This window comes from Protopterus annectens, chromosome 16.part0, assembly GCF_019279795.1.
Source record: "Protopterus annectens isolate FY-2018-M chromosome 16.part0, PAN1.0, whole genome shotgun sequence".
NCBI lineage: Eukaryota > Metazoa > Chordata > Ceratodontiformes > Protopteridae > Protopterus > Protopterus annectens.
In genome coordinates this window covers 262,884,933-262,911,840 of record NC_056750.1, presented here as the reverse complement: position 1 = coordinate 262,911,840, position 26,908 = coordinate 262,884,933, and positions in this window count along the sequence as shown.

Below are 26,908 nucleotides of genomic sequence, written 5' to 3'. Positions count from 1 at the left end.
TTGGTGGGTTATCAGTTTATTGGGTAATTATCAGTACAGCTTCAGTTGGTGGGTTATTAGTTTACTGGTTAATTATCAGTACAGCTTCAGTTGGTGGGTTATCAGTTTATTGGTTAATTATCAGTACAGCTTCAGTTGGTGGGTTATCAGTTTATTGGTTAATTATCAGTACAGCTTCAGTTGGTGGGTTATCAGTTTATTGGTTAATTATCAGTACAGCTTCAGCTGGTGGGTTATCAGTTTATTGGTTAATTATCAGTATAGCTTCAGTTGGTGGGTTATTAGTTTACTGGTTAATTATCAGTACAGCTTCAGTTGGTGGGTTATCAGTTTATTGGTTAATTATCAGTACAGCTTCAGTTGGTGGGTTATCAGTTTATTGGTTAATTATCAGTACAGCTTCAGTTGGTGGGTTATCAGTTTATTGGTTAATTATCAGCACAGCTTCAGTTGGTGGGTTATCAGTTTATTGGTTAATTATCAGTACAGCTTCAGTTGGTGGGTTATCAGTTTATTGGTTAATTATCGGCACAGCTTCAGTTGGTGGGTTATCAGTTTATTGGTTAATTATCGGCACAGCTTCAGTTGGTGGGTTATCAGTTTATTGGTTAATTATCAGTATAGCTTCAGTTGGTGGGTTATCTGTTTATTGGTTAATTATCAGTACAGCATCAGTTGGTGGGTTATCTGTTTATTGGTTAATTATCAGTACAGCATCAGTTGGTGGGTTATCAATTTATTGGTTAATTATCAGTACAGCTTCAGTTGGTGGGTTATCAGTTTATTGGGTAATTATCAGCACAGCTTCAGTTGGTGGGTTATCAGTTTATTGGTTAATTATCAGTACAGCGTCAATTGGTGGGTTATCAGTTTATTGGTTAATTATCAGTACAGCTTCAGTTGGTGAGTTATCAGTTTATTGGGTAATTATCAGCACAGCTTCAGTTGGTGGGTTATCAGTTTATTGGTTAATTATCAGTATAGCTTCAGTTGGTGGGTTATCAGTTTATTGGTTAATTATCAGTACAGCTTCAGTTGGTGGGTTATCAGTTTATTGGTTAATTATCAGTACAGCTTCAGTTGGTGAGTTATCAGTTTATTGGGTAATTATCAGCACAGCTTCAGTTGGTGGGTTATTAGTTTATTGGTTAATTATCAGCACAGCTTCAGTTGGTGGGTTATCAGTTTATTGGTTAATTATCAGCACAGCTTCAGTTGGGGAGTTATCAGTTTATTCGGTAATTATCAGCACAGCTTCAGTTGGTGGGTTATTAGTTTACTGGTTAATTATCAGCACAGCTTCAGTTGGTGGGTTATTAGTTTACTGGTTAATTATCAGTACAGCTTCAGTTGGTGGGTTATAAGTTTATTGGTTAATTATCAGTATAGCTTCAGTTGGTGGGTTATCACTTTATTGGTTAATTATCAGTATAGCTTCAGTTGGTGTGTTATCAGTTTATTGGATAATTATCAGTATAGCTTCAGTTGGTGTGTTATCAGTTTATTGGTTAATTATCAGTACAGCTTCAGTTGGTGGGTTATCAGTTTATTGGTTAATTATCAGTACAGCTTCAGTTGGTGGGTTATCAGTTTATTGGTTAATTATCAGTACAGCTTCAGTTGGTGGGTTATCAGTTTATTGGTTAATTATCAGTACAGCTTCAGTTGGTGGGTTATCAGTTTATTGGTTAATTATCAGTACAGCTTCAGTTGGTGGGTTATCAGTTTATTGGTTAATTATCAGTACAGCATCAGTTGGTGGGTTATCAGTTTATTGGTTAATTATCAGTACAGCATCAGTTGGTGGGTTATCAGTTTATTGGTTAATTATCAGTACAGCTTCAGTTGGTGAGTTATCAGTTTATTGGGTAATTATCAGCACAGCTTCAGTTGGTGGGTTATCAGTTTATTGGTTAATTATCAGTATAGCTTCAGTTGGTGGGTTATCAGTTTATTGGTTAATTATCAGTACAGCTTCAGTTGGTGGGTTATCAGTTTATTGGTTATTATCAGTACAGCTTCAGTTGGTGGGTTATCAGTTTATTGGTGAATTATCAGTACAGCTTCAGTTGGTGAGTTATCAGTTTATTGGGTAATTATCAGCACAGCTTCAGTTGGTGGGTTATCAGTTTATTGGTTAATTATCAGTATAGCTTCAGTTGGTGGGTTATCAGTTTATTGGTTAATTATCAGTACAGCTTCAGTTGGTGGGTTATCAGTTTATTGGTTATTATCAGTACAGCTTCAGTTGGTGGGTTATCAGTTTATTGGTTAATTATCAGTACAACTTCCGTTGGTGGGTTATCAGTTTATTGGTTAATTATCAGTACAGCTTCAGTTGGTGGGTTATCTGTTTATTGGTTAATTATCAGTACAGCATCAGTTGGTGGGTTATCAGTTTATTGGTTAATTATCAGTACAGCTTCAGTTGGTGGGTTATCAGTTTATTGGTTAATTATCAGCACAGCTTCAGTTGGTGGGTTATCAGTTTATTGGTTAATTATCAGTACAGCTTCAGTTGGTGGGTTATCAGTTTATTGGGTAATTATCAGTATAGCTTCAGTTGGTGGGTTATCAGTTTATTGGTTAATTATCAGCACAGCTTCAGTTGGTGGGTTATCAGTTTATTGGTTAATTATCAGTACAGCTTCAGTTGGTGGGTTATCAGTTTATTGGGTAATTATCAGCACAGCTTCAGTTGGTGGGTTATCAGTTTATTGGTTAATTATCAGCATAGCTTCAGTTGGTGGGTTATGAGTTTATTGGTTAATTATCAGTACAGCTTCAGTTGGTGGGTTATCAGTTTATTGGTTAATTATCAGTACAGCTTCAGTTGGTGGGTTATCAGTTTATTGGTTAATTATCAGTACAGCCTCAGTTGGTGGGTTATCAGTTTATTGGTTAGTTATCAGTACAGCTTCAGTTGGTGGGTTATCAGTTTATTGGGTAATTATCAGTACAGCTTCAGTTGGTGGGTTATTAGTTTATTGGTTAATTATCAGTACAGCATCAGTTGGTGGGTTATCAGTTTATTGGTTAATTATCAGTACAGCTTCAGTTGGTGAGTTATCAGTTTATTGGGTAATTATCAGCACAGCTTCAGTTGGTGGGTTATCAGTTTATTGGTTAATTATCAGTATAGCTTCAGTTGGTGGGTTATCAGTTTATTGGTTAATTATCAGTACAGCTTCAGTTGGTGGGTTATCAGTTTATTGTTTAATTATCAGTACAGCTTCAGTTGGTGAGTTATCAGTTTATTGGGTAATTATCAGCACAGCTTCAGTTGGTGGGTTATTAGTTTACTGGTTAATTATCAGCACAGCTTCAGTTGGTGGGTTATCAGTTTATTGGTTAATTATCAGTACAGCTTCAGTTGGTGAGTTATCAGTTTATTGGGTAATTATCAGCACAGCTTCAGTTGGTGGGTTATCAGTTTACTGGTTAATTATCAGCACAGCTTCAGTTGGTGGGTTATTAGTTTACTGGTTAATTATCAGTACAGCTTCAGTTGGTGGGTTATCAGTTTATTGGTTAATTATCAGTATAGCTTCAGTTGGTAGGTTATCAGTTTATTGGTTAATTATCAGTATAGCTTCAGTTGGTGGGTTATCAGTTTATTGGTTAATTATCAGTATAGCTTCAGTTGGTGGGTTATCAGTTTATTGTTTAATTATCAGTATAGCTTCAGTTGGTGGGTTATCAGTTTATTGGTTAATTATCAGTACAGCTTCAGTTGGTGGGTTATCAGTTTATTGGTTAATTATCAGTACAGCTTCAGTTGGTGGGTTATCAGTTTATTGGTTAATTATCAGTACAGCTTCAGTTGGTGGGTTATCAGTTTATTGGGTAATTATCAGCACAGCTTCAGTTGGTGGGTTATCAGTTTACTGGTTAATTATCAGCACAGCTTCAGTTGGTGGGTTATCAGTTTACTGGTTAATTATCAGTACAGCTTCAGTTGGTGGGTTATCAGTTTATTGGTTAATTATCAGTATAGCTTCAGTTGGTAGGTTATCAGTTTATTGGTTAATTATCAGTATAGCTTCAGTTGGTGGGTTATCAGTTTATTGGTTAATTATCAGTATAGCTTCAGTTGGTGGGTTATCAGTTTATTGGTTAATTATCAGTACAGCTTCAGTTGGTGGGTTATCAGTTTATTGGTTAATTATCAGTACAGCTTCAGTTGGTGGGTTATCAGTTTATTGGTTAATTATCAGTACAGCTTCAGTTGGTGGGTTATCAGTTTATTGGTTAATTATCAGTACAGCTTCAGTTGGTGGGTTATCAGTTTATTGGTTAATTATCAGTACAGCTTCAGTTGGTGGGTTATCAGTTTATTGGTTAGTTATCAGTACAGCTTCAGTTGGTGGGTTATCAGTTTATTGGTTAATTATCAGTACAGCTTCAGTTGGTGAGTTAGTTTATTGGGTAATTATCAGCACAGCTTCAGTTGGTGGGTTATCAGTTTATTGGTTAATTATCAGTATAGCTTCAGTTGGTGGGTTATCAGTTTATTGGTTAATTATCAGTACAGCTTCAGTTGGTGGGTTATCAGTTTATTGGTTAATTATCAGTACAGCTTCAGTTGGTGAGTTATCAGTTTATTGGGTAATTATCAGCACAGCTTCAGTTGGTGGGTTATTAGTTTACTGGTTAATTATCAGCACAGCTTCAGTTGGTGGGTTATCAGTTTATTGGTTAATTATCAGTACAGCTTCAGTTGGTGAGTTATCAGTTTATTGGGTAATTATCAGCACAGCTTCAGTTGGTGGGTTATTAGTTTACTGGTTAATTATCAGCACATTTTCAGTTGGTGGGTTATCAGTTTATTGGTTAATTATCAGTACAGCTTCAGTTGGTGGGTTATCAGTTTATTGGTTAATTATCAGTATAGCTTCAGTTGGTGGGTTATCAGTTTATTGGTTAATTATCACTATAGCTTCAGTTGGTGTGTTATCAGTTTATTGGTTAATTATCAGTATAGCTTCAGTTGGTGGGTTATCAGTTTATTGGTTAATTATCAGTACAGCTTCAGTTGGTGTGTTATCAGTTTATTGGTTAATTATCAGTACAGCTTCAGTTGGTGGGTTATCAGTTTATTGGTTAATTATCAGTACAGCCTCAGTTGGTGGGTTATCAGTTTATTGGTTAATTATCAGTACAGCTTCAGTTGGTGGGTTATCAGTTTATTGGTTAATTTTCAGTACAGCTTCAGTTACTGAATTATTCAGATTCCCTATCCTTTTCTAATTATGGTTGTTTGGCTTTGTGGGTGGTGAACTGTGCTCCAAGATGGACGACAAACGTTAGTTGGTGGTCACTAAGGTGCTTAGTCAATGCACCGATATATTAATGTGACCTAGATTTGTTTCCTTAATTTCTAGCTGATGTCTTAATTTGATTGTTCTGAGTAAGTCCAACATTTTTTTAAAAACAAAAGCAGTAAACATTCTATAATAAATACTGTTGCAAGTTCCCTGTGGTGTTTGATCAACAGCTGTTTTGCTGCTCTGCATCAATGAATTATATCATAGCTTTAGTCCTTAGAGGTTCTCTGTCTAGAAAAAGGATGCCTCAAGAACACTGAATCAAATTCATCACCTTCAGGAAGGAAAGAATTACTGCATGTCTCTTTTGTGTTCTCTGCATCACTCTGCTCCAATTGTCCAAAGTTCAAGAGAGAAATACTGTGCTAGTAACTCATGCTTACACCATAAAAACAGTACACCTTTCAAGTTAAAATCAAAATGGCAATGTACATAATCTACTTCTCAATTAACACCCTTCAAATTATTCCTAAGTGTTCATCCCTTATTATTCCTTAAAGACTGACCAAAGAAAAAAGATGTAGCAGTTATTCTCACTGTCATGTTGCAAGCTAATGTTCTCACTAACCTTTTGACAAATTTAAGTCCTTTTCTGATGATGTCATTACCTATATATTGGAAGTCTGAGTTTTGTGTGGGTGTCACTCAGAAAAAGTAATTTTCATGCAGTGAAACTATACATTTTATAGTCATGGCTTCAAAATTCAGACTAACATTTCTTGTTTTTCTTTAACAAAATGAAACATAGCACATAAATTACTTTCAGGAAGTATCACAAAATGAAAAACAGTCAAGGAGGAGAGTGTAGGTGTTGTCAGACCAATATTGGCCCAATCTGGTTTTATGGATAAGCCACTTCAAAATGATATCCAAGAACATGGACTGATGTAATGTGTTTTAATTCAAGTTAAAATTTTTAAAAGTCCCACATGAAAAGTTGGAGGATGAATTTAAGGGAGGATTTAAGTATGTCAGTTAATGTGCTAGACTGGTGGCTAACGTCTGAAGAGGATTCAGTGTCTGAGGAGAGGGGATTGGATTAGATCAACTGACAGGAGTCTGACTAGCAGAGTGGCACAGATATCTGTTTAAGCTAGTGCTACTTTAAACTTTTTAGTTCACATAATGTTTACAGATTAAGACTGGATCAAATCCAAAGTGTGTGTGTGTGTGTGTGTGTGTGTGTGTGTGTGTGTGTGTGTGTGTGTGTGTGTGTGTGTGTGTGTGCGTGTGCGTGTGCGTGTGTGTGTATGTGTATACACTGTATAATCTTTAGAACTACCTGAAAAAATAGTGAGCAAATGAATCTACATATGACAGACTTAATTCAGTAACATAACATGATGCATCTTAGTAGAAGAAAAGAAGCAGGTACTGAAAACCATTAAGAAAAAAACATAATTGGGATAAGTTGTACACAATCTTAATCAGAATGAATTGTATAAAATATGGTAGTAAAGACATGTTTAATGTAAAAGCACATAGCACTACGCAGTCTAAAGAGGCTGATGTTCCATTTTTCCGTTTTTGGTGTATAAATAAAATTCATCTGTGGCTTTATGAATGATTTTCAATTCTAGAGTTTCTAAAGGATACAAGAAATGCAAAATATGTATTTGGGGAGATTACAAAAATTCTGATCTAATAGTCTGCAATTTTTTTTATGTTGTTTACATTAGGAATATAATGAACCATGAAACTATTTAAAACTAGGTCTGACCTTGTTGCTTCTCTGCTCATCTTTGCTGATAGAATTCTGGTCCATAACATCACAAAATAGATACTCACAACCCAGACATGAACACTGGTGCCATTATCTAATCAGTAGCCAGATAAAGCTTTTCTCATCGCAGATGGACAATAAAGTACATGCAGGATGTGGGACCCTGCTTTTCAGGGATGAATATTACTACGGGCTGTGACAATGGAAAGAAGGCAACCTTCACCTTAATATGACATTTAGCTCTTGTCGTCAACTTTGGTTTTCTTTGCTGGTTGAGTACTGTGGCCCTTTACTGTACCCTCACACTCCTTTTAAACATGTAAGTAGTACTGAGTGCCATATGGTAAAGGCGGACACAACACAGATGTATACTTAGGTGTCCTTCAGAGGATTCTCCATCATCAGTCATGGTTGTCTATGCTCGGCAATACTTATCGGAGGATAAGAAGGCACCAATCAACTACACTGTTTGCAAAATGAAAGATATGATGCACATTAACACCAGTCTCACTTTTAGGACAAATATCACAGCCAAAGGTGAGTTAATGAGATAACTTCATGAGACAAAAATCACCTAAGGAGGGAGGGGTGGGGAATGAATTGTTTGATAATGTCTATTACTGTTATGCAAGACCACCTAGTTGTACAACTACGTGGGAACTCAAAGAACAACTTATCACATTCCACATATGCAACCCCACTTTACTGACCACCTCCATGGCAAAATACATCATAATTTCACATATGTGTTCCGTAACTCTTTGTCACCTTAACTGGGAGAAGCAAGTGTGAATGGATGGATGGATGTGGATGGGGCACTTAAAGATACAGTTAAGGAATATGGCCAGGAGTGACTGTCTACTTACTCCCAATGCACTTACTGTATGAACACGCAAAAATGTAAACACAAGGGGCCACATATAAATAGGTGTAGGAATGTAAAGACTACCAAATAAAAAACATTATTTACATACTTTCTAAACTTGCTATGAAAGACTGTGTATTATGTATCCTTCATTAGATGACTGCTATGTAATTTGGTGATTATGACATGTATACATAGATACCAGAGAATTTCTACACTACCTTCATGAAAACTAGATTGAATGCATCCTCCAGAATTAGGCTCTCCTAATAATCCCACAACAGGAAAGCAGCTGCCTGTAGCTCCACCCTTCATATATACTACAAATCCCATTGGTTAACTATATTGTAAAAACTGCAAAAAAGACCCAGCCAAGCTGGGATCTTCACTGTGTAATTAATACCTTAAACCTTCTATAGTTGAAGTCCATGGATTAAATGCAAGTGATCCCTTAAGAACATAGCAGTGTTTCAGCTAGATGGCTTCTAAATGCCTGTGACTATTTTTTAGTGTTTATGGGTACATTCAGGCTAATAAAGCTACTGTAGGTGGTTTAAGGTATTACACAGTAAAGACTATAGCTTAGCTGGGTCTTCCTTGCAGTTTTTTACTGAATAGTTTGTCTGTGTGGCCCTTTTTACCCTTTGATTTGCTTGGTTAACTATGTTGCTATGCGTTGGCTCTGGTCAGAATAACAAGTTTAGAAATATCTTTTATGTTTTATGGTTATGCACATATAAAGTTTCATTAATTTTAAATACAATTTAATTTATTTAACAAGCTGCTGAACACAGGATCTGAAAACTGTATATACTGACCACTACTCTAGTAGAATAAAACTGCTGAGGGTGCTTGAGCTAATATACAATACAGCTAGGGTTGCCACCTTTTCAAATGCCCAAAGTGGGACATTTTTTGTAGAAATATGAGATTTTGCAAGACAAAACATACCCACGGCCAGTGCAAAGGACAGAATTTCACTTTTTTGCTAAAATGAAAGCTTATTTTATAGCATTTACGTTGATTATGCCATTTCATATAATATTTATGTTTCAGATACAAAATAACTGTTTTATGCAACTATTTAAGAACACTTAAGAAATATAAAACAAACACTGGAGACGGCAGAACTTGAAATATATTTTGTCTTAAAATCTCAGGACATTTGCCATTTTTTAGTTTTTTTTTGCAAGACAGAACTGCCCAAAGTGGGATTGTCCCTCGCAAAGAGGGACAGGTGGCAACCATAAATACAGCAGTGCAGCTTTGGTTTTCAGCCATTAGCAACATAAGGATGGTTAGGTTTGTTTGTTTGTTTGTAACATGATGTTTTTATGAGATGCCCTTTTAGGCACTGTTTTTCCTTGGCACTGTGGATGCTACCGTAGTTTCAGCTGAATGGTAATGGCTGAACAACCACAGGAAAATAAAGGGAAATCTGTCAGTCTTTGCATTCTGCACATTGCTGGGCAGAGGATGGCTAGCAGCTGGACTGCTTCGTTTATTTGGCCATTAGATCATTAGTAGAAAAATTATAACATGACCTAAAAAATACAAAAACTATAAAAATATGTAAAATCCATACAAGCAGTACTCAGAGAGGTCAGGACTGATCCATGGAGTTCCTTGGCAAAGATCTTAGCCCTAAACAATGATGCCAATACATACACCAGAGAAGACAAAGTATGCCTATACAGCCATATTTGGATAGTGTTATAGATTGTGTTGGATAGTCTGCGGTATGTCAGGTTGTGTGAACGAAGTCACAGCACATACCACACAGATCATCATGACCACAAACTTGCACATGCATAGAATAGTGTGATGTATCACAAGTACTCCAGATGGCTGCCAGAAGATCACTATATATATATATATATATATATATATATATATATATATATATAGATATATATATATATAGATAGAGACAAGAGTGTATATGCAAGTGCGAGTGTGTGTGTGTGTGTGTGTGTGTGTGTGTGTGTGTGTGTGTGTGTGTGTGTGTGTGTGTGCATTCGTATGCATCTGTATATAATTGTCTTTTACTTCAGATAGTGCGTCATTAAATAAACAGGTACCCATTGCTCCAGGGACTTAACCCTATTCATCACACCTACTTATCCTAGTTGTCATACCCACTCGTCATGCCTACTCATCCTACTCGTCATACCCACTCATCATGCCTACTCATCCTACTGGTCATACCCACTCGTCATGCCTACTCATCCTACTCATCATGCCTACTCATCCTACTCGTCATACCCACTTGTCATGCCTACTTATCCTACTCGTCATACCCACTCATCATGCCTACTCATCCTACTCGTCATACCCACTCATCATGCCTACTCATCCTACTCATCATACATTATTTATTTTTATTTATTCATTTAACATTTGTTAACCAGGATAGTCCAACTGAGCTAGAGCCCTTTTTCAGTGGAGATCCAGTGAGAAAAGCTTCACAATACAAGTTATATCTAAAACATTACTCATCATATGTACTCATCATGGGTCTATATCACTTCATCGAAGTGACATCTCAATGAATGGCATTTTATTGGAAATGCCATTCATCGAATTTTGCTCATGAGGATGGCTGCACCCCTTCACCTCACTAATTATATATACCAACTCCAAGATCGCACTACAGTGAGAAAAGGGCAAATTTCCCAATCATCTCTGTACCATGATCTCAGTATGAACAGTTCAACAAATGGTACGTTCAATCTAAGTGCATTGAAAATGCCATTCACTGAAATGATTTTTCACTGAACTGATAGGGACTCTCTCATCATACCTACTCAGCACACCGACATCCTACTCATCATACGTACTTAGTCATCATACCTGTTCATAATAATGCCAGTTCACAGACAGAGACATGATTCAAAGATCCAAAATCCTTTTCACAAATTCCCAGGCATATCTTCCTTCCATTGATGGGATAAAGTGTGGTGTCAGTATTTGCAAAATAGCACCAAAAAGCCATAAGCAAAGAAAACCCCTCAGAAAAGAAATGGCTCATACAATAACTAATGTCAGTAATACTGAATCTAATATTATAGGTCTGAGGTGTACACTGATTTTCTTACTAAAGTTTAGAATGGGGTATTTTAATCAACCGTGCAGTGGCTATACAAATCATCAGATGAATATGACCAAATATTAATTGACTGTGTTTATGAAAAACACTTGGGAATAAATAATAAACAATAAAAATACAGCCAGGGATGGAGCAGCTATCATACTGACAAACTTAGAATTTTTCTGATCCTCTCCCATGGTTATAGCCTTTGTAATTTATGTAAATCATGACATCATCTTCCTCAATCTAAAGGTAAAATTAAACTCATTATTAAATAAATCATCCTTCCTAGAAGTTAGTAATGGAAGTTGTGCTGAGAACAGCATTAGTAGAAACCAGGCAGTAGCCATTCATGTGACTCCCCACTTTTCATCATTCTTAACAAGCTAATTCTTTGTTTTCAGTAAGTACTGCTTGATTTCTTTCTAACTTCAGAATATCTGTCTAAATACTTCATCCTTAAATTTTCAGTGTCTACATATTAGTTTCCCCTCAAGTGTTTGGCAGTGCTCTGTACAGACTAAGACACCTTGAGTGATATTTTTCCTGTATAAGCACAACTGAAATTTCTCCAATATCTAGTTGCACACAGGACAATTATTTTGCAGTGACAAGCACTGTCCACATAGTTGCAAATTGGATACTCCTAACAGTAATTGATATTCTCACTCCAACAGTCTAATCAATAAAAAAGGGTCTGTTGGCATGGATATGAACTTTCCTACTGTATCAGTTACCGGCTTGGTAGATATGGGCATCCTGAGGCAATGTAGAAATTGCCTCATATTTACTGACAACCAGTTAATTCTCAAACAAACTTGATACAGTATTTGAGAGATGTATTTACACAACATCACTGTAGGCAAAGCTGTCACATAAAAGTACTCCTAATCTCAATAAGGTTGTCAGTAGTACACATACTGCACCCATCAAGCACAATTCAAAGCTGATATAGAGACCCACATATACTGAGGCACTTGCATGTAACCTTCCTAAACCACAAAGACCAATTCGACAAAGTACACAGAAGAAATACCCATGGCAGCACCAAACGCACTTTTCAAAACAACACCCACATCAACACATAGGGCTACATCTCATGGAGCCTCTACCTCTAAGCACATAAGGCAAGTCACCAAACAATCCAACATTCTAGTCATTGGAGACTCCATTGTGAGACACACTGATGTCCCTCTCACCAGGCTGAGTAAAGAGTAAGTTACAGTCAGTTGCTTATCAGGGACTAGGATCCTCCACATTACACATGCACCCAGGTCATTGGATCACAATTACCAATATGACTCGGTCATAGTCCATGTGGGAGTAAATAACCTGAGATGTACCTCCCTAGACTATATGAAGAGAAACATCATAGAGCCCTCAGAATATGTGTCTTAGGCTGATATGAGCCTAGCCTTGAGCAGCATTTTACCTTATCCAAGGATGATGCCACAATACAAATAAAAGATGATTGACTTTAATAATTGGCTTAGGTTCTGGAGTCATTCTAAGGGAGTGCAATATTTGTCAGCATGGAAGGAGATGGTCAACAGACCACGTTGCTTTGACAGGGATGGTCTGCACCTCTCCCCTCTAGGCTTTCAAATATTAGCTAAAACACTGTCTTCCCCCATAGTGCCTTTTTAGGCAATGCCAAATTGAAAGTACTTTCGACATAGCAAATCAAAACCAAGAAAATCTAAAGGTATTACTGCTCACTGCTAGCAGCCTAAACAAAAAAATCCACTCCCTGGAAGTTCCTTTTACCCTAGAGAATGCTGATGTCTGTGCTGTCTCTAAGAAGTGGTTTAAAGCCATGGAAAGCACACCAACAGTGCAGGGTTATAATGCCTTCCACACATTTAGACCAGCTACTTCACAGGCAGGGACTAAAGGTCGAGGTGTCTCTATTTACATCAAAAATATACTTCAAGACTGGTCAAACAGGAGAATGCACTTGAGCTGCTCCATGTTCAAATCATCATAGGTAAAATCCAATACCACTTCTTTGCAAGCTATAGGTCCTCCTTTATGACCCAGGAAAACCATACCATGTATTTAAACTTATTAGAAACAATAACCATCCAACCCAATACCATATTCATGGGTGACTTTAATTACCCCACTATTAACTGGGAATCCTATATGATATCAAGCGTACATGCACAGGATTCCTGGATTTTGTAAACACAAACTCCCTAGACTTAATAGTTAATACACCAACCAGGGGTGCAACCATACTGGATCTGGTCCTCACTAATATGGGCGAGGGTTGTACACCCCCTACTGTAATGCCTTCCCTGGTAAGGTCAGACCACAAAATGGTATCCTTTGAAGTAAAAATAAAACCTGGCCCCCCAACTAAACTGGGAATATTCAGGAACTATTCTAAGTCTAACCTCCTGCTATTAAGTGAGAACCTGGCAAAATTTCAAGCCCCTATAAACCCTGAGAACACTTCTGCCTATGCAGAGCTCTTCACAACAACCCTGTACAAGCATGTTAATAGCTGCATAGAGGCAGCTGTACCCACAAGGAAGAACCATAGAAGTAACTCAAAAAATAAGCCACCCTGGTGGAATCACAAAATCAATCGGCTGTATAACAGGGGGAAGAAAATCATGGCAAAAATTAGGAGGTGCAGCACCCAGCAGGATAAAAGAGCTCTCATTAAACCAAACAAACAACTCAGAGGACAAATAAAGTCTACCAAAGCCAAATTTGAGGTACGTTTAGTCTCCCAGGCCAAGGACAGCCATAAAGCATTATTTAGCTATGTCCGCAACCTTAAAGGTAATACACAATTGTGTGCAGAGCTCATTGTAAATGGAGCCACCTATACTGAGCCAGAAAATATAGCAAACCTCCTGGATGATAAATTCAGCTCCAACTTTACTCTTCTCTCCCCATCAACCTTGCCTCAGGAAATAGCATCAAATATAACTCCCAGTACTATCACTAAGGAACAGGTCCTTAATGCTCTCTCTAAGACCAAGAACACGGCATCAATGAGCCCAGACAATATCCCAAGATGCCTTCTAAATAGCATGAAACATGACCTATCAGGGCCTCGGGAATTACTATGTAACTGTAGCCTCCAAACAGGCTTCATGCCTCATGAATGGAGAAAAGCAACAGTCATCCCTGTGCACAAAGGAGGGCCATCTACAGACCCTAGAAACTACAGACCCATAAGTCTCACTAGTCTTATATGTAGTAAAGCCATGGAAAGAATTATCATGGAGATGATTAATACAGATATAGTAAACCTCCAGACACTGGACCCAACCCAGTTTGGTTTCGTCAAGGGCAGATAATGCCTACTCAACCTGGTGGACTTCTTTGAGAAGGTCACCAAAGCAATGGATGAGGGCAGAATCATTCAGACTGCCTACCTTGACCTGGTCAAGGCATTTGACACAATACCCTACTTGGGCATTGTTGAGAAACTCATATGTCACCCAGTGGATAGCCAACTGGCTCACAGACAGGACCCAGGAAGTTAGAATTGGGGAGTCCACCTCTACAAAGAGGCCAGTCACAAGTGGGGTCCCTCAGGGATCAGTCCTTGGAATGCTCCTTTTTGGTATTTACTTCTCAGAAGTCAAGACCAATGTCAGTGGTCCCTGGCTGACTAAATTTGCAGATGATTGCAAATTAGGAGCTGTCATTGAATCTCACACTGACACAAATGTTCTCCAGGAGGGGCTGACACAGACAAACAACTGGTGTCACAGTCATGGACTACAACTAAATGCCAAGAAATGCATAATAGTATCCTTTGGGAAGTCATCCATCCCTGGTAACTATCACATTGACAATACACCCTTTAGAGCTGACCCAATAGTCAGGGACTTAGGGAAACACATAGATAGTAATCTAGCCTTTGATCATCATGTGTCTACAGCGGTGAGGAAATCATTCTATGTTGTGCAACTTATAAACAAAGGTATGGTGTCTAAGTCCAAGGAAGTCATTGTTCCACTGTATTTGGCATTCATCAGACCTATCATTGAGTACAATGCCCTCTTTGGTATGTACCTAACCAAGCATATCTACAGAGGTTCCTCACTAAAAGAATACAGGGCATAAGTAATATGTCCTATGCAGACCGCCTCAAGGCCCTATCCCTGTATTCTGTCTCCTCCTGGATTTTGAGGGGAGATCTATGCATGGCATACAGGGCATTGTCAGATCCCACTCTGATGAACCTCCTGCATATCAACAAAACAAACAGCACCAGAATTACCCATTCTAAAGACTTAAACCCTGCCTGTGATATAAATAGGACCTGCTGGAGAGATACGTATGTATCCCAGAGACTACCCCATCTATGGAACAGGCTCCCAATCCATGTGAAGTAGAGTTCCTCCCTAATCCAATTCAGGTAACACTTGGACAATTGGATAGGAAATCAGAAATTCATCTCTGGTTTGACACCTATGTCTCTGATGCAAACAGGTAACCTGTAAATGGTTCATCTCACAGGCCCATGCTTACACTTATCAAGGGTATCAGAACTTGTCAGAGATTTGGGCTGCATGGCTAGGCTTAAAAAGGCCCTTGTGGTCGTTAGCCTAGTAAACACCTATGAACCTATGAAGCTAAGATGCAGTAAATGACATATCAATGAAAACAGAATGGATACCATCTTTAATGACCCAAATAAGTATGTTTGGAGATACTTCCCATTTTACTAACTACTGCATTCATTGTCAAATGGTAACCCATAAACATACAGGTAAATGCAACAAAATATTCTATGGTGAAATCACAAAATTAATAAAATATACAAGAAATAAGTGGTACTGCATAGCTTTCAAAAATACTCTAGTCTCCTAGTCCTGTGTCACAGGGGGATAAACCCCTGACTGCAGCACAGATGACCCATGTTAAACTAGCATAACCGATGCTGGAGGGATCAGGCAGAGAAGGCTGGGAGTGAGTAGCAGATACTAGCTTGCCCATCTGGGGGGAGGTAAGCAGCTCCACTCACTGTCCTTGCAACACCCGCAGGAGTGTAGGTGCATCACTTCCAAAAAGGAGCTCAGCATGCCTCAATGCATAGTGATGCACTGCTTAAATGGGAGGTCGGTCTTGTGTTGTTGTGCAAACTTCCTAAGAGCAGCTGTAGTGGGACATGTAAGCTGCAGAGGGGGTGATGATAAGACAATCCACAGGATCTGTAGGCTGACTGGCTCCATAATACCTTTCGCTTCCACTGGGAAACAAATGGGTCACATGGTGGAACAAATGTGTCAAGAATGCCATTGGGACAATCCTGCAGACCAAAAACATTGCTTACTTGTAAAAACAAGCTTAAAGTAAAGTACAATAAGTACTTACCTTTCATTTCAAATCTTTCAGATCTAAGAAGTCATTTAGTTTCAAAGGATAAAGTCAACAAAATATTCTTCAATTAAATCAGAAAACTAAAAGGAATAATTGGAATCATTACATGGTATCAGTAAATACCGATATGATCACTCAGACACGTAACTACACTTGCTGAAAAAAAATTCTACACATCTCACAGCAAGCAAAGATATATGTCATAATGCTGTCCACACAAGGGAAAACATCCACGATGTAAGTACAAATGTGATAACTGCTGCCACAAGAAAAAATTAAAATCCCAAGTTCCATGGATTCAGACAACACAGATGGTAGTTTCCAATACAGAATGAAGGAGTAACCTAACCCTAACCTATCCCACATGTTAAACAAATGTTTCCATGTGGACACACCTCTGACCTGTGGTGTCTGTAAAGAAAGTAACTATCATATCTTTACAAAAAATTGTTTTAGATCTATTAACCTAGCCAGTATTCTATGTAAATGCATGGAAGGAGTTGTGACGGAGCAGGTCCAGAGTGACACAGTGGACCTACTTCACGTCTTGGTAATAACATTCATAGGTAGATATTAGGCAAGAATTGTGAAGGCCTTATGGGAGCCTATTCAAGTAGGTCAGGTTTACTATGCTTTAAATGTGCTCACTATCATTTGAAGGAGAGCTGCACAGGCTAGCCCAAGGGTGAAATTATGAAAACCAATCCAATCATCAAGAAAGACCTTATAAATGTAAGTGTTTTATTACTCTGTACAAAACTGTATGTATTTACTGTCATGTGGAGTTTTTCTCAGCTGAAAATGGACTACTTGTCCAGACGGACTTTCCTGGTAAACAAATGTCAAATAAATAAATAAAACAAATAAATAAGTGTCTATGGTAATTCTTTGATGAGTTGGGGAAACTGGATCTAAACACGAGGAATCTGCTGTGTTAAGAACCTGCCCACCACTGACTAGTATTTGTTGAAGGAAATTAATGCCCTTGGTGGGGGTATTTGAATAGCCATTGTTTTTACAAAGATGAAGGAGGTTGTCTAGGGCAGGGTCTTTCATGACACCAAAGGCTAAGCGTAGATAACCATGAAGGACTCTGTAAGAGATAGAGGGCAGACAGTACATCTGGGTAGCTGAGAATCTTAAGTCCTGTGATTTTCTTCATAAAAATATTTGATGTCTCTTTAGTTGGGCAAGATGTTTAGGAATGCAGATTCAATGACTGGGCCCAGTGAGGGATGAGAAGAGGGAAACGTGACTTTTTTTTTTTTTTTTCAAAAATTCTTTATTTATTATTTTCATTGATATAAGGTAACAAACATAGTATAATATGTAGAGGTAAAATCACTTCAAAAAGAAAGACAAAAAAAAGGTTATTATACATTATTGGTGGTACAGTAGTAAGTAAACAATCAAACAATACTATTTACACTATATACATAGATGTTTTCAATACTAGAGAGAAATTGTTACAGTTCAGTGAAAGTTATTGTGATTAGAAATATACATTATAAAAAGGAGGGAGAAGAAAAATGAGAAAAGTTTTGTGGGCTATAGATATAGGTTAATATGGAACCTTTTATATGTAGTTAATTTTATTATATTGTAATGAGCTAGGTCAGAATAACATTAAACGTTTGTTACAGTTCAGTGAAAGTTATTGTGATTAGAAATATACATTATAAAAAGGAGGGAGAAGAAAAATGAGAAAAGTTTTGTGGGCTATAGATATAGGTTAATATGGAACCTTTTATATGTAGTTAATTTTATTATATTGTAATGAGCTAGGTCAGAATAACATTAAACGTTTGTTCCCATAATTTCCTGTGTTTGATGTTTTTATTCCCCTTGTCAATTAAAATCTTTTGGGCTAAGAGATGCTTAGTTGCCATTAATCTAAAATTCTCCCAGGAAATGTTAGTTAGGTTAAGCCAATTGGTTGGTGTATAGAGTTTTATTAGGAGAAAAAGATTAATCATAGTAATTGCTTGAGTTTTAGAGATAATCTTTGGTATGATGTGTAGGAGAGTAAATTCCCAGGTGAGTGTGGATGATTGATAGCCCATTTTGTGTAAATGAAATTTAAGGGAGTTCCAAAGTTTAAATACACACTTACAGCTCCAGAACAGATGGAGTATATTGGCCAATAGAGTTTTGCAGTGTGGACAGAGGGGATTTCTTAGAGTTAAATTTATGTAAAATAACGGAGTGAAATATGCATTGTTATAAATCATGAGTTGGGTAAATGCTAGTTTTTTAAAGGGTATGGATTTATTTGTTAAATTAATTGCTTGAATTAGTTGAAAGTTATCGATGGATGGATTATTTTTTTTCCAAAAGTCCGAAACAAGTATGTCTTTTTGGAATTTAATGTCTTTGATTAATTTATATGAATTAGTGATATATTTTTTAGTTGAAAGGATGGTCTTCCATAGGGGAACTACAAGTTAATAAATCATTGTTGGTTATGTTGCCGTTTTGTAGATAGCTGGAACATAGTTCTTTAATTTGCCTTAGAATTATTAGGTAGGATTTGTGAAGGTTCAGTTGATTCCTCATTTCTTGTATAGAACCGTTTAGAAGTGGGTATATATCTTGAATGGTTATATTAATTAATCTAGGAAAGGGGGTCGGATTTAGGGTCTGATTGTTTATTTTGAGGTTGGGATTTTTGTGTAAAGGTTGTATCATCATCATAGCTTGTGTCAGATTTAAATATTTAAAGAGTTTTTGAGTTAGGATAGAGTGTTTAAGGGGTTCTATTATACTGCATGGTTTCATTAAGGTGGTATTTAGAAAGGGTAGGGCTTTGGGGTTAATATCCAAGCTTTTGATATGTTTTTGGTATATTATTATCCACGTGGGGGACCAATCCTTATTTTTTGGGTTGTGTTCCGCTATACGCAGAATTCTATTGTCATTCGTGATTAGGTAATAGATCTCAAAGTTGGGAAGGTCTAAGCCACCTTTACTTTTTGGGATCAAAAGTTTAGTATATGAGAGTCTGGTGTTTTTAGGATCCCATATAAATTTTGCGAGCAAAGTATGAATCTGTCTAAAAAAATTATTTGGTATGTTTTATTGAGTATTCATGAATATATAAAGTAGTCTGGGTAATACATTCATTTTAATTACTGAGACTTTAGCCATGAAAGGTAATTTTAGATTTTTCCATCTGTTGAGGTCTAAAATGATATTCTGCCATTTTTGAGTTATATTATTCGAGTAGAAATCTTCATTGTTTGTTGAAAAAGTAATACCTAAATAGTTGATTACCTCCTCTGTTTTTATTTTTCCTATTAGGGGTAAAAGCGAGAATGGTTTGGGGGGGTTTTAAAGGAAATATGCTAGTTTTTTTAAGATTTAATTTGTAATTTGATATTTTTGAGAAGTGTTCTACAGCAGATAATATTTTGTCTATATCTGAGACTGGTGTAGTACAATAGATGTTTAAATCATCTGCAAAGGCTGAGAGGAAGATTTTGATGTTATATATTATTGGGGGTTATGGTAAAGGTTCTGTTTAATATTTAAGAAGAGTGGTTCAAGATATAAGTTAAAGAGTATAGGAGATAGAGGGCATCCTTGCCGAGTTCCATTTTTAATTTAAATTCTCTTAGACCAAGTTTTGTTAATGTATAAAGATGTGTAGGGGTTATTGTGTAGAATTTGTAGGATCTGGATGAATTTTTGCACAATATTGAAGTAGGGCAACATTTGAAATAAAAATTCTATATTTACTCTATCAAGGGCTTTATGAGCATCGATAATTAGACCGTATACATTTAGGTTAGTGTGTTTAGCGTGGGAGATTAAGGTATTAAGAGTTAGTGTGTTATCGCTCATTTGTCTGAGAGTTGTAAAACCAGATTGTTTGGGGGAAATAATTTTATCTATTAAGTTTTTCAATCTGTTTGCAAGTATGGATGTTAGTATTTTAGTGTCAACGTTTAATAGTGAGATAGGTCTATAACTATCTGGGTTTCTTGGGTCGGATTGTTCTTTGGGTATAAAAATAGCTTTAGATGCATTAAAGTGTGGGTCATTGATTTTATTGTTTATTATATAGTTCAGTATATGGGATAAAATTTCAGTTAAGGTAGGGGAGAAGGTTTTATAAAATTCAGCTGTGAGACCGTCTGGGCCTGGAGCTTTTTGTGATTTCATTTGCTGAATTGTTGTGGTTATTTCATTGGTAGAGATAAGTTCAATTAACCTTTCCTGTTGTTTTAAATCTAATTTTTGGAAATCGAGACTTTGAAGGAAATGAGTTCTTTCTTCTTTTGTGGCTATTGATATTTGGTCTCCATAGGTCAATGAATATATTCGTTCAAAGATTTTGTTAATGTCGTCAATGTTCGTGTAATGTTTGTTTTCATAAAGTATTTCTGATATTTGAGAGGGAGAATTAGTTTGGGTTATAATTCTGGCCAGTGCTCGAGATGGTATTTGCACTTCGTTAGAATAGTTAGCTAGGGTTTTGGTTTCATAGAAGGCTAGCTTGCTGTTATGTAATAAGTATAGGTCTTTTTGAAGTTTCAGGATTTCGATTTCAGTTTGAGTTTTATAGTTTATTAATAGGTCATTCTCAAGTTTTTGAATTTTGGATTCCAATTCCTGCTCTTCCTTAAGGTGGATTTTTTTATAGTAGGTTGTTTTTTTAATAAGTATCCCCCTAATTTGCACTTTTGTTGCCACCCACTCAATATCCAAAGGTAATTGAGAGTTAAGGATGTTAGACAGGGATGATTTGAGTAAGGTTTGAATATCATTTATTATTTCTTTTTTGGTTAAAAGGTTGGGGTTCAGAGACCAATTGTATACTTTTTTCATTATGCTGTTCCTTGTAATTCTATTGAGGTCTAAAGTAATTTTGGAGTGGTCCGAGAGGTATCTAGTGGTCATTTTCGGGGCAAATTTGATAAATGCATCTGAAATAAGAAAAAAGTCTATTTTTGACCACATTTTGTGGCATTGGGAGTAAAATGTGAATCTGTTGAATTTATTTATACTATCTCCATAGTTAGAAGGGTCATATAATTTATAATCTTGAATAAGTTCTCTTAGTGCTAGGTGTGCTTGTTTGTTATGTATTGAATTTGAACTTGTTTTGTCTAGTTCAGGATTTAGATATGTGTTCCAATCTCCACCTAGAATCATGTAATAATCTTGGAATTTATTTAAGATAGGGTATAAGGAGCAAAGAAAATATGTTGGTTTTTACAAGGGGCGTAAACGTTAAGGATGAGAAGAGGTTTATGAAGATTTGGAGTTAAAATAGTTACATAGCACCATCTCCCCTCTTTGTCCACTTGGGTATCTAAAATTTTATCTTGGAACTGTTTTTTATTATTATTGCTACCCCTGCACTGTTCAATTTACCTTCAGAAGCTATGATATCCCTTATCCATTTTTTGTCCTTAATTTCTGACCATTGCTCAAGTGATAAATGTGTTTCCTGTACCAATATGAAGTTCGATTTCGCTTTTAATATAAGGTGTAGGAAAAGTTTTCTTTTCTTCTTATTCTGGAGCCCTTTGATATTCAATGAATCAAATTCCCACATTTATGTAATTGGGTTGCTTGTGAAATAAGTCTAGTGAGGTTGTTTGTGATGATAATTTCTGTTTATGTATTGGTAAAATTAGGTTAAGAAAGCATCCTTTTACTCCCGTCCCCACCCAGTGGCTGACCACTATCCCCTTGGACCAGGAATAATGCAGGGAGTAGGTCATTATTAGTTTTATAGAATTGTAGTACAGCATAATAGTTATAAATTGGGTTATTATTTCTAAGTAGAAAATATGAACAAGTACCCCTGCTAAGAATTTCTCTACATAGACAAAGCTTAACAAGCTAATCCCCTAAGAAGCACCACTAAAGTATCCCTAAACTCCTCAACATATTTACACGTATCTGATAGAGTAACTCAGGTGAGCCTTTTATGTGATTGGCAATAAATGAAAGATGTACTTTGGGAGGGTCTTAGTAGAACCGTTGTAATAAGTAAAGGTCCATTGAGACAGGGTTGTTAGTATGATTGGATTTATAAGCGTTAGTATGGTATAGTAATAAACTAGAAGATATTAGTAGAGCTGTTAGGTATATCCTTTCATTATTTTAATACTAAGAGCGAAGATTATTTTATATGACTTCCTTTGTATTCTGTCCCTCTCCACTCGCTTTCTCTTAACATTACTTCCTTTCCTTTCATGTCATGCATAAAACTGTAAGTCCATAGTAATTCCTCTGTTAACTGTGAAGCTCAGTCAAGCTATTTTGTTTGGGAGGGGGTTCACCTTACCGGTATAGGAAGTATCTCACTATGTTGTACATATGAGCCATCAATACTAGTATATGATACAATGTAGATTGTTTCTATTGTCTGTTATTTAATAAGATAAGCTTCTCTTATAGGTTCATAGGTTGGCACTGGGCTATCTGCCCGAAGGCATATATTAGCCCAGCCACATTGTGCGGTATTCACCACCCCTTTAGTAGTTCCCTAGACCCTTGTACTAGCAGCTAGTACCCTTGGCCCCTATCTAGCAGTGCTGTTGGTGTGATCCCCGGTGTGAACTTTCTGTTACCCATCCACTCATCAAAGTTCATCTTGAAGAGTGATAGTGAGGGGCTCTGTCTTATGTACATCTGGACCCTGTTCCATAGTAAGGGAAGTCTCTGCGAAGGGAATCTATCCCTCCAGCATGTTCTATTTATTGTTGTGTTGAGGTTTATATCCCTAGAGCGTGTAGCGCTAGTAGATTTGGTTTTGCTAAGATGGAGCATATTCAACAATTCTGGGTTGGACATGGCTCTGTACGTTAGACAGAGATCGCCTCTGAGAAAGCGGTATGCAACAGAGAACAGTCTTAGCTTTTTCAATCGTGCTGCATAGGGCAACTGTTTGAGGGCAGTATTCCTCTTGGTTAGGTACCTCTGTGGTCTCTCCAGCTGCTGGAGATGTCTAGCCAGGTACATTCCAATTGGTGCATTGTACTCAATAATGGGTCTGATGAGGGAAGAGTAGAGGGGCACCATTACATCCTTAGATCTTGATGCGAACCCTTTCGTGATCAGATGGGTCACATAGAAGGATTTTCTAACCACTTTGGCAACATGGTTATCAAAGGAAAGCTGACTATCTGCTTGGGTCCCTAGATCCCTTATTTCTTTTTCAGATTTCAGGGGATTACCTCCTATGTTGTAGTTTGTGGGTACTCTGTTTTTTCCAAAGGGGATTACTACGCATTTTTTTGCATTTAGCTTGAGACCATGGCTTTGACACCATGCATCAGTCTCATTTAGGCCCTTCTTCATATTAATATTATCCCACAGTTTTGTGCTGTTTTTAATATAGCATCATATTATTGTTTCTCCATGAGTCTTATTAGTGTGTCCCATCCCAACAATATTTGAAATTCCCTACTCCAGGCCCTTTACATTAATATAATATATTTGTTATATTTTATTGTAGATCACAGGGGCTATAACAAATTTAGAGGTTGGTAAATATACTTTCATACAAAAGGATGATTGAAAAATATGACTATATTATATGCTGACTCAAAAAATTTGGACCAGGAAGGATGAAAAAATGAGCACAGCTTAAACAGGATACATTAAAAGATACCCAGTAAGAAGCAGTATTTCCTTTTTAAAAGAAATCATTATGAAAATGCTTTTTGCACACAGAAAATGGAGTATAAAAGGGCACATTGCATTTCATACCAAATAATGCCGTTCCAAAATCTCAGGAACATTATATTTAAAGCTGCCTGGTATCATATATTTAACACACTTTCATTTCAGTGTTATTTGGTATAGCATTCTTCTATTCCTGAATAAGATTCTAGCTGCTCTTTATATGTTATGACTTCTCTATCACTTTGTAAAGGCAGCATTATTTATCTCAGCCATCAAATTTTCTAGAGAGCTATAAAAGCAATAGTAATAAATCAAGCAACAGGGAAAGTCTTTGGGTTTCTTATACCATGATGAGGAATGTATTCCATTCCTATGTCAGAGTTTGATTAAAGTTCATGAAATTAGTATTGTTTCAGCCTTTGATGTTGTCCAGAAGTGCTCTTTGCAGCACCTGCAATGTGCCCAATGATGACTCCCTCTCCTGCAGTTCATATGGAGTTATTTGCACCAATAACATATCTAAGACCCATTACTCCGCCTACTATTGGAACTGTGTCTGGGTATCCTTTTTCTGGATTGTCTTTGTTTCTGTCTGTAAATCTTGATATTATATGATTTATTCTTCTCATGTTTCAGCACTTTCAATATGGTTTGGTCTTATGAGGTCAGCAGATGTGTATTACCCTTGAGGTTGCAGATCTAATTAAAGCATTCCTTGTGTTTGTCTTTGGCCTGGGGGGCAGATTTACCATTACATAGCCATATTAACTTTGTGGAGCAGATGCTTCAACATTAAGCACTCGTCACGTTGGCCCTCTTTGGATACTGTTTGTATTTGACTTGTTATAGATTGTATGGTGTTCTCTGTGCTTACAAAAATGTAGTGTATAAACTTTTATAGATTTTAAGTATCTTCTGCAAACTGTGAATGGCATAATTTTACTGTCTTATGGGATCCATGATATATGTTTTGCTTTATGTCTATGTCTCAGTGCTTCATAAATATGATTTCAGCCTGTATTACAGCAGTCCACCTTGAATTTAGATCTATGATTGACAGCCATAGTAGAAGGGGTGTTTCCATTTGTGACTCTCCAAGTCAGAAAAGGAGAGGAATATATGCTGTGTCTGATAGCTTTAAGAAGGATTTCACAGTTGATTCAGCAGGTGCCGAAGATACGTCCGTGAAATCCACCAAGTTGGCTTCAAGATCGGTGATCTCAGCCAAAGCTGGGTGTAGCACTATCACAGATTCTTCTTCTTCATGTTCTACTTTGTCTTCCTCATCTGCCATTGTACCTGTCTCTCAGGGAGTCCGGGTGGGATAAGGGAAAGATCAGAGCAAAAACAGACAGTTCTGCAACGCATCCAGCCCCAGTCCCCGAAGGGGCAGTAGGGAGAAAGAGCAAAGTAAGACTAGTGGCTCCTCCAGATTTGATTGGACTGCTCGATTCAGATCAAAAGGTAAAGTCTTCCTAAAGCAAAACTCTCTCTTCCAGAGACTTCCAAGTGTGAAACTTCAAAACCTGGGGCTTCTGGATTGCATGCTAGACTTGCAAGTAAGTGTATATGTGCAGTTATTGTTTATTTGTACTGGGGATTTTGTCTGTCCCTTTCTCGTATTTGGCCCTGATTTGCTTTGTAGGCGTGCACAATGTATTTTGTAAGTGTATGTAAGTGGGCATACATCAGGACTTAAAATGTTTCAACAGATAGTAGCAGAATGTCTAAACAGTAGCAATTTCTACGGACTGGACTCATCACTCACTTCACAAATAGAGGAGCATTCCATCAGCTTGGATATGTGTAGGGGGACCATTAAAGGCAGCTAGGTGTCCCGGAAGTGTCACATTTATAGATAACCTGACGTATAGCATGACAACATATTTTAGTTCTTGTCGTAGGAAAGACTAGAAGCGGAAGTGAGTCTAACTTTCTTTGGATGGCCTCTAGGCTTTAATTATGAGGCATAAGTACTACTAATGTGGTGTTAGAGGCCTGCAAAGAACCAGCAATATAGCAGGATGTAAAAAAAAAATAAAAAGCAGTTCTTGAGCACCGAGAAGTGATCGATCGTTCATCCAGCATTTAGACAACATTCCAGTATGTTTATTTAGCGATCCAATGTTGGTATTTTCTTAAAAACAGTAAACAAGGTTTCTTTGGCTTCCTTTTGGTTAGTGATCATGTATTTAGTGTCTTCTGAGTAGAAAGTTAAGGTGTTGGGGTATTTCATTTGAAATTTTATTTTTCTTTCGATCAAGAACTTACAGAAAGAGGAAAGGAGCTGTCTTGCTTGTCTTATTTGAAGGGGAAAATCCTGGGCCAGTGAGATTCCACCACTTTTTTTTTTGCAGTCATCAGGATTTTGTTAACATCTTGGAAGTTTAATAATTTTGCATAGACAGGTCTGGGATTGTATGTACCTTGGGTTTCTCTTAGTGCTCTGTGTGCTCTTTCTACTATTATTTGTTTTGTTATTCCAGGTTCTTTGAGCAGTATGCTGAAGATTTGTATGATAGAAGGAATTAATTCATTGTGATGTATAGATTCTGGGATGCCTTTTATGATAATATTATTCCTTCTGGATCTTGCTTCCAGGTCTGTGATCTTTTCTTGGATGTTTTGAATTTCTTTTTCATGAGAGTCAGAATTTTTTGTTATTAGAGTTATTTTCTCATTTTCCATAATTTTGGTTTCAGATTTATCCAGTCTGTCCATTATTTGATTAAAGGTACTTCCAAATGCTTGTAGTTGTACAGTTAATTCTTTTATTGCTTCTTGGATGGGAAGTAAAGCTGTTTTAATATCTTCTAGATTGGCTGGTTGATCAGGTTTACTTTTGTTTCCAGTTTTAGATGGGTCTGGTTGTTTTAATATCTTCTGCCTTTTTGAGTTCAGATCTT